This window comes from Dendrobium catenatum, unplaced genomic scaffold, assembly GCF_001605985.2.
Source record: "Dendrobium catenatum unplaced genomic scaffold, ASM160598v2 fragScaff_scaffold_1521, whole genome shotgun sequence".
NCBI lineage: Eukaryota > Viridiplantae > Streptophyta > Magnoliopsida > Asparagales > Orchidaceae > Dendrobium > Dendrobium catenatum.
Window position 1 is genome coordinate 540,044 of NW_021319983.1, and position 7,498 is coordinate 547,541.

Sequence of the window (7,498 nt, forward strand, 5' to 3'; positions counted from 1 at the left end):
TATATATATATATATATATATATAAAACTGATTTAAAACTCATAGAACTACTATTAATACTGATATAATTAGGCATAACATATGACATGGATATTGATAGATATTGATACAACATATTGATATGGAACATTAATATTGTACATCAATATGATATTGATTCATTGATTTCAGTGTAATGATTTATGTGTTTTACTCATTTTATCATTCAAATTGATTCATATTATGAGCAATTGATCATTATTCGTACATATAGATCGGCTACTGATTTTATAATGATTTAGATGAGCATGCATATTGATTCTTAAGATATTGTATTAAAAGTGTTGATAATTTTGGCGTCATGCTAGACTTTATAAGCTCATTATTATGGTTTAATTGATTTTAGGTTCGGGATGGGGATCATCAGAGTGACATTGATCAAATTTAGAGTTATAGGTTTAGTTGACTTTTCAACATTTTATTTTATTATTTTATAACAAAAAATGTTTAGTGATAGCTTGATGTTTTATATTACACATCTAGTTTTTATATATAATTTTTTATTAGTGATGTATTGTTACACCTCAAAATCTAATTTGAAATAATTATTCTTTTATTTTTAATTTACAGAATCAGAGCTACCTAATTTTTTTATTAATAAAATACCCATGAAAATAAATTATATTGATTAAAACATCCAAATACATCTATATTCATTGACTGAAAAAATATATACAATACTCAGGAGTCATATAATTACAATCTTTCATCACCAATCATAAGCACAAATGAATAACTAAAAGATACAAAGAAATAAATATGTAATAAATATAGAGAATCCTGATATGATCAATCTCACACACCTGATCTTCTGCACCTGATATGAAATTATTTAAACCACATATAATGAGTTAAACAACTCAATAGGTCATTAACATCTTATAACTAAATTAAAAATATGATAGATAAGCAGACTTATAGTCAAATTAACCATCTCAAAGATACGAACCCAACGACATAAAAATCAATCTAATTCGAACCTAAATGGGTCCAAATTGAATGATCGAGGGAGTTGATATTGGCCTTGATCCAACTTGACCGTGATCCTCCTTACTAGCCATGCCACTCCCAAAATGTTTATAAATATATCCACATTCTTCACAAAAGAGGGTAGGAAAAAAAAGAGAAGAGGAAGAAGGAAGAGAAGTTTGAGATCTATATTGTCACCAAACTCATCCTCGATTATTGCCTGACCATTGACCATCACCAGACCTCTACCGGTCATTGGCTGTCACTGCACTTCCGCTAGGCTACTGACAGTCACCAGACTTCTGCCCGACCGCCGGTCGTCGTCGGACTTCTGCCTAGCCACCGAACGTCCCTGGACTTCTATTGGATGGTTTGTATTAATTTCTTAATCATAGATCGTTCTTTCCACATTTAACTACGTTAAAGTTGTTAGAATTAAACTATCTTGAGCTTGTTGGCTGCGTTGAGACATTCGATTTGGCTATAAGCATGTGAGAGTTGGAGATCATTTATCATCCAATTGATATCTAAAAAAATTAATTATACTTCAACTGTTTGATTTGAGTTTATTTGGATTTAGATTAGATTATTGTTCGTGTCGATGGATTTCTAATATAAAAGCTTTTGATTCTACTATAAATTTATTAAAATCGGAGTTAAGATCACCATCAATTTTTGAAAAATTCCGATTCAAAATATACATCGAGATTCATACATGATCGAACCTTTTTTTTATGATATATTAATTTTTACAAATAAAATTTAATTTGTTGAAAAATATTGAATTTTAAGATAAAATTGTTTATATGAAATGTTGAAGTCCTCATAGAAATAAAAAACCACAAAAATTAATTAGCAATATTAAACAACATGTAATTAATATTCTAAAAACGGTCCTAATGACAGGCACCCATAAAAATAGACAGGCCAAGAGTTCTTAGCACTTTACTACAATTGACGCCGGTTGTCCGCACAATCACGCTTGAGCGGGCTGGGCTATAGAGGGAGCTGCCAGTGTGCGTTTTTTTTTTTAGGGTTTCTAAAGTTTGTAACGACCGTTCTTCAATCAGCCAGGTAAATGGATTGTTTGATCTATGATTCTTTTCCTCTTCTCTCACGTCTTGCGAGTGATTCCGAGACACCTTTATGTCATTAACTTATTGGACGGCGGGGCGATCTTATCTCGTTTTACCGATTCTGATTCCATTGGACGCAGCTGAGGGGACCCGAAAGACAGGAAAGAGGAAGCAAGCCAAGAAGAGGCAAGGATTGAAGAGCTGAGGCCTTCTAGTGAGTTTACATTGCACTGTAATTGTATTTTTTTGCTGTTGATTATAAACTGGTGTGCAAATGGAATACCAGCGATTCTTCAGTGTTAGATTGCTATTTTTTCTTTTGAATATTTGATTGGAAGACTCTGGGCATTGAAATGTTACTTTTGAATTTGATTTTCTGAGTGGCTACGGTGATATTATGTTTTTTTTTTAAGTTTTAATTTTGACCATTATGTTTTTTGATATATATATTGACGCATGCTTTGCAATTTGCAAAACTTTTTCTTCTGCTTCTTGCCCATTTTTTGACGTTCTAGAAGATTGGCCTAGGTTTAATGGCCGGGAATTTGCGGCTGCAGAAGAAAAAAACTCGTCATTGTTACTGCGGGAAAGGTTGTCTGGGTCTTGCAAAAGGATTTCCATCGGCACTGGAGAAACCGGGGGTGGCCTAGGTTTGAGTTATACCCTGTTTTAGCTATTTATTGTAAGGTTCAATAAAAAAATTTCCTTGTACCCATAAGAAAAAGAAGAAAAAGATGATCTACCATTTAGGATATATCATTTCGCCTCCTCACGTTAAATTTTGGTTTTGTCACCACCCGTGGGATTTCAAAGGCAGGTCCCTCCGACCTTTAGTTTAGGTGTTGCACATGTAGCAAAAAAGAAGAAAAAGAAATGTGGATGGCCTATCATATCTTTCCATGGAGGAGTGACTAAGGGGAGAGCGGACTGCCAAAATTATGAAAAACATAGTATTGAAAGGAATAATGTCATGATGTAGTTGCCTTGCTAGGGCTTCCACTCTCTCTCTCTCACACACACATGCGCAAGTGTCAGTTTATAAAGTGATGTTCTAAGGACCTAAGTATGAAGTACTCTATCACTTCCTTATGGATCTCTACTTGACAAAATCCAACATGTAAATCACATTATTGACCACAAGTGCATATGAAGATCTATGAAGACACCAAGATAGTTTCTTAGAGGTCTGCTAAATAAAAACTTCAGCGTGACATCCAAACAAGCTCTTGGAGATCCGCAAAATGAGAATCTAAGTTTGACGTTCAGACAAGTTCTTGGAGATCCGCAAAATGGAAACGTTAGTGTGACATCCAGGGAAAATTTTTGGAGATCCATAGGGTCAATCGGCATGCAACAAATGTGATTTGCTCTAGATGCATACCATATTTGTTGAAAGATATTTGTTGACCTCTGTAACAAATAAAGAGATAAATTGTTGAAATCATTACACACCTGCCAAATCCTGCGCAAATCCATGCATGAAGTCCCGTTCAAATCGGGTCTTCTGCTACAGTAATCATGTCTTGAGCGATTCAGTGCTGCTTGTGTCATGTCTTGTCTCCCGCAATTCTACAATCCGCTCTTCCCGTCGTTAAAACACAAGCAAAACGAAGCCAAAGGCTTTGGTTATTCAATTGTACACGTGTGTAAAAAAGAGAGAAAGAGAACAAAAAAGGAAGAAAGAGGGAGGTAAGTTAAAAAAATGACAAAAAAGTGCTAAAAAGAGAGAAATTTGTATTTTCATTACTGTCATCGTCAACATCGCGCAGATTTAACATTCTTAATTCAAAATTTTTTTTCGATGTTTGTGTCGAGTTGGCGAAACCCTATACGCGCTTTAGTAACACGATGGGAGGGAACCTGGCGTGACACTTACGACGAGGCGGGTAGGCCTTGTACACGCTCTCGTAGCATGGCGGGGGCAAAATTAAGTACCCTTAGCGCTTGCGTAGCGTAGCGGGGGAAATAAAATTGCGCATATTCAAACAGGTACCTTTAAGAACCATACATGCTCTCGTAGCATGGTGGGATTAAAAAAAATTCGGCCGTGGTGTCATATGTCGCCTACCTGAAGCGCTCACGTAGCGTGGAGGGGAATGCTATGAATCAGATTTTTCCAAAACGAGGGAGACGTTGAGAGGCTGCCGAAATTTGAATTGACGATGCACAAGACTTGATTCAAACTTGATTTGAACTCAAATGCAGTGATAGAGGATTATACTTGAACTTGAAAATGAACGAAGGGAATCAGACTTTTTAATAAATGCACATTGCCAATTAAAATACAAATGCTAAGTAATAATCCAGATTATTCTAATAAACATCAATACACAAATGAAAAACTTACTGACTTATGGTGAGCAATAGTTCAAAAATAATTTACATACAAGCATGGGGACTCATGGAGGATAAGGCTTCAATGCACAAGAATGACGATTAATAAAATATAATCAATTTGGAGCATCCAAATGATCACACACAAAAGTCAATGAATGAATACAAATGATGACTTGTGGTGGACAATGAAGTTGCAAACACAACTCGCTCACAAGCAATATGAAAGTTATGAAGGACACAACCTAATTTCATGATAAGATATGATGCCTTTAATGGATAACAAAACTTGCATACGGATGATAGCAACTGATTCACAATGTTCATCTCAATCATGCAATCAGGTGATTTGAAACGATTGCGATGGACATAGGGATGTGTGATGAATCCAATAATGTCCTTACAACATACAAATAAGCACATCGAATTTCACAAGCAGTAAAAATTGAAGAAGAATGTGTACTTTGATTGAAAACAAAAAAAATGTGGGGTCCTTAGCAGACATTTCACGTATGAATGGTGGTAGATGACGTGCAATACTCATGTCATTCATGCTTGTAAAAAGGATTAGATGATTGTAATAAACACGATAATATGCTCATGGGTAGAGTGTAAAGGAAGTGCAACAGGTATAGCATTAGATTTTGCCTATGTTAAGAATGGTAGAGGTAGACTTAAAAAGACTTGGTTAGAAAATATTAGAAATGATATTTCTTTACTAGATTTAAATGAGAATTTGACTCTTAACAAGACACAATGAAAAAAAAAAATCATGCAGCCGACCCCACATAGTGGGATAAAGGCTTGATGATGATGAAGATGATGTTGTTGTTGTTTTCATGAAGCCCGTCATGATTTAAAGAGCATGACATCATGATATAAGAGGAGCCTATTATTCTTAACAATTATAACAATTGTGAATCATCAAACTTGCCTTTCATCATTAAGGGATATTGGTGCAATTATCATAACTTGGTGTTATTAACTAAAGGAAATCAGCTAACATATTTAAAGAATGGGGCTCGCTCCTCTACTTGGCCATCATATTTAAAAAAAACAAGAGTTGTGCTAGCTTTATTCAATAACATTATATGAGCAGTTCAGTGCCATTTGCATTGCTCAATTTGAAGGATAAGTGGGATCCTGACATTATTAGAAGCCAATTCATTCATGTCACTACAGTCCATTAAAATTTTATCATCATTTTTGAAAAATGGTGTCATTAGTAAAATTATATTCAAATGTTACTAAAGTGCTTAGTATTATCTACTCACCAAGAATTCTAAGGTTGACTTTTTTTAAGAAGCTAGCATAGCTTATTAATTTTAATAAAGGATAATTCCAATCAAATTGTCGAGGCCTTATTGCAATCATAATGAGCCAATAACATGTGTAATTTATATTTATTAAGTGGCCGTTTGAGATCACTTCCAATTTTTGTTTGTTGATTTATTATTTAATATGAAATAAAAATATTTTTGGTATTCTAAATAAGCTTTGTTTTTGTTTTTATTGCATATTGCATGTGGCGGTGATGACAAGCATCAATGTTGGCTATTGCCTATTGGCAGTTATGATCAGTTGTCGGTATTGGCGTGTAGTTTTTGGGGTGTTTTTCATTAAAAAAAAACTAAAAACTCCTAAATATTGTTTTATGTATTTTAAAAAATAACTTGCTTTGCTTTCAAAAATAGAAAACAACGATAGTTAAAAATTGCAAACCAAACTTATTTTTTAATGCAAAAATTAAAAGTGATTCCAAAAACCTCTAATCTAATTCCTGGCAGTTGAAGTCCATGGAGGTTAGAAGGTTGGTCAACACGTAGAACGAGAATAACTAGTGCTTATCTCCTTTTTCATTCTTTGCACTAAAGAAGCAAAAGAGTAGAGGGACTATCTATGGGTAGTCAACTGTGGTCTAGAGAGGTTAAAGTGGTCTCTTAAGCTTTGATCCAACTATTAAAGAGCAATCATACCACAGCCGTAAGAATATTATGGAAATGGGGATGACATGTTCTCTCTGCCATTCATACAACCCATTATATGAGGGCAGGCGTGACTTGAAATTTTCCTCCGATTATTATTATTATTATTATTATTATTATTTTTGAAAGTTCTTTCTCTCTTACCAGCACTTGAGAAGAGAAAAGTGGCAAATCCCTTTCATATTTCTTCTTTTATCCTTTTTACCATGGTTTCTAATTTGAGCATCACAGAGAGCTCGTCTGGAAAACCCGGAACTGTCACTCCTAGAACCTTATAAAAAATGTCATTCTTTCCTTCTCTGGTCCCAAATCCTTGTTGCTTGACTACTAGTAGACTTGGCCAGGATTCTTAGGTGTCTACACTTGCTCTGAAAAAGATTCTCTAGCATTAGTAGGTGGTGACATTGTTGGTTATAAAAAGAAATTGATAAGAATTGAGAAAATATTGGTTATTAAAGTTTTTCCCATCTCAAATTTTTATTTGTCAAACAAATTATCTATAAGAATACCATAACTCCTTAGCTCAATATTTTGCTGCCGGCATGGTGTTTGTTTTATGTGCTATGTAATTAGCATCCTTGTCCTCTCCTGCTTGGAGATTTCAATTGTTTTTGTTAACCTTTCTATGTCATTGAATGCGTAATTTTTAGAAGAGGTGAATATGATGTCTCCATTTAAACCTTAGTAAATCTTCAAGGCGTAAGTAGCAAATAGCACATGTTGAATCATTCGTTCGATTTGTTACGTCAAATTTGAAATAAGCTGGTAATAGTTATTTAACTTGTGATCAGTGCTTTGATAGGAAATACTTGAGTTCACAAGTAACCCTAAGGGTAAACTTGAGTTCTCAAGCAATCCTAACACCAAACGAAGAGCAAACAGCAGTAAATATGCTGTCCACAGCAGAAAAACAGCAAAAACACAAGAAAATCTGAGAGAAAACTCAAAGAAAAGCTTGTATTCCACTAGTTGATGAATAAAATATCAAGATACAATTGATCCTCAATTCGAGAGGAGGATCGATCTCTCCCAAATCTCTAGACGCCGCTAGAGCCTAAAGAAAACCTAAATCTGAGAGATCTCAAATTTCAGCCA

General features: G+C 34.5%; 1 protein-coding gene across 3 annotated transcripts in view; it reads left to right on the forward strand.

Moving 5' to 3' along the window:
- Positions 1-1,939: 1,939 nt before the first annotated feature.
- LOC110096664 (serine/arginine-rich splicing factor 4) overlaps positions 1,940-7,498 on the forward strand; it is a 15,207-nt gene continuing 9,648 nt past the window's right edge. For all 3 annotated transcript variants that reach the window (XR_003702925.1, XR_003702926.1, XM_020822715.2), the window contains exons 1-2: positions 1,940-2,082; positions 2,225-2,298. The gene's annotated coding sequence lies outside the window, so the exon portion shown is untranslated. The remainder of the gene's footprint in view (positions 2,083-2,224; positions 2,299-7,498) is intronic.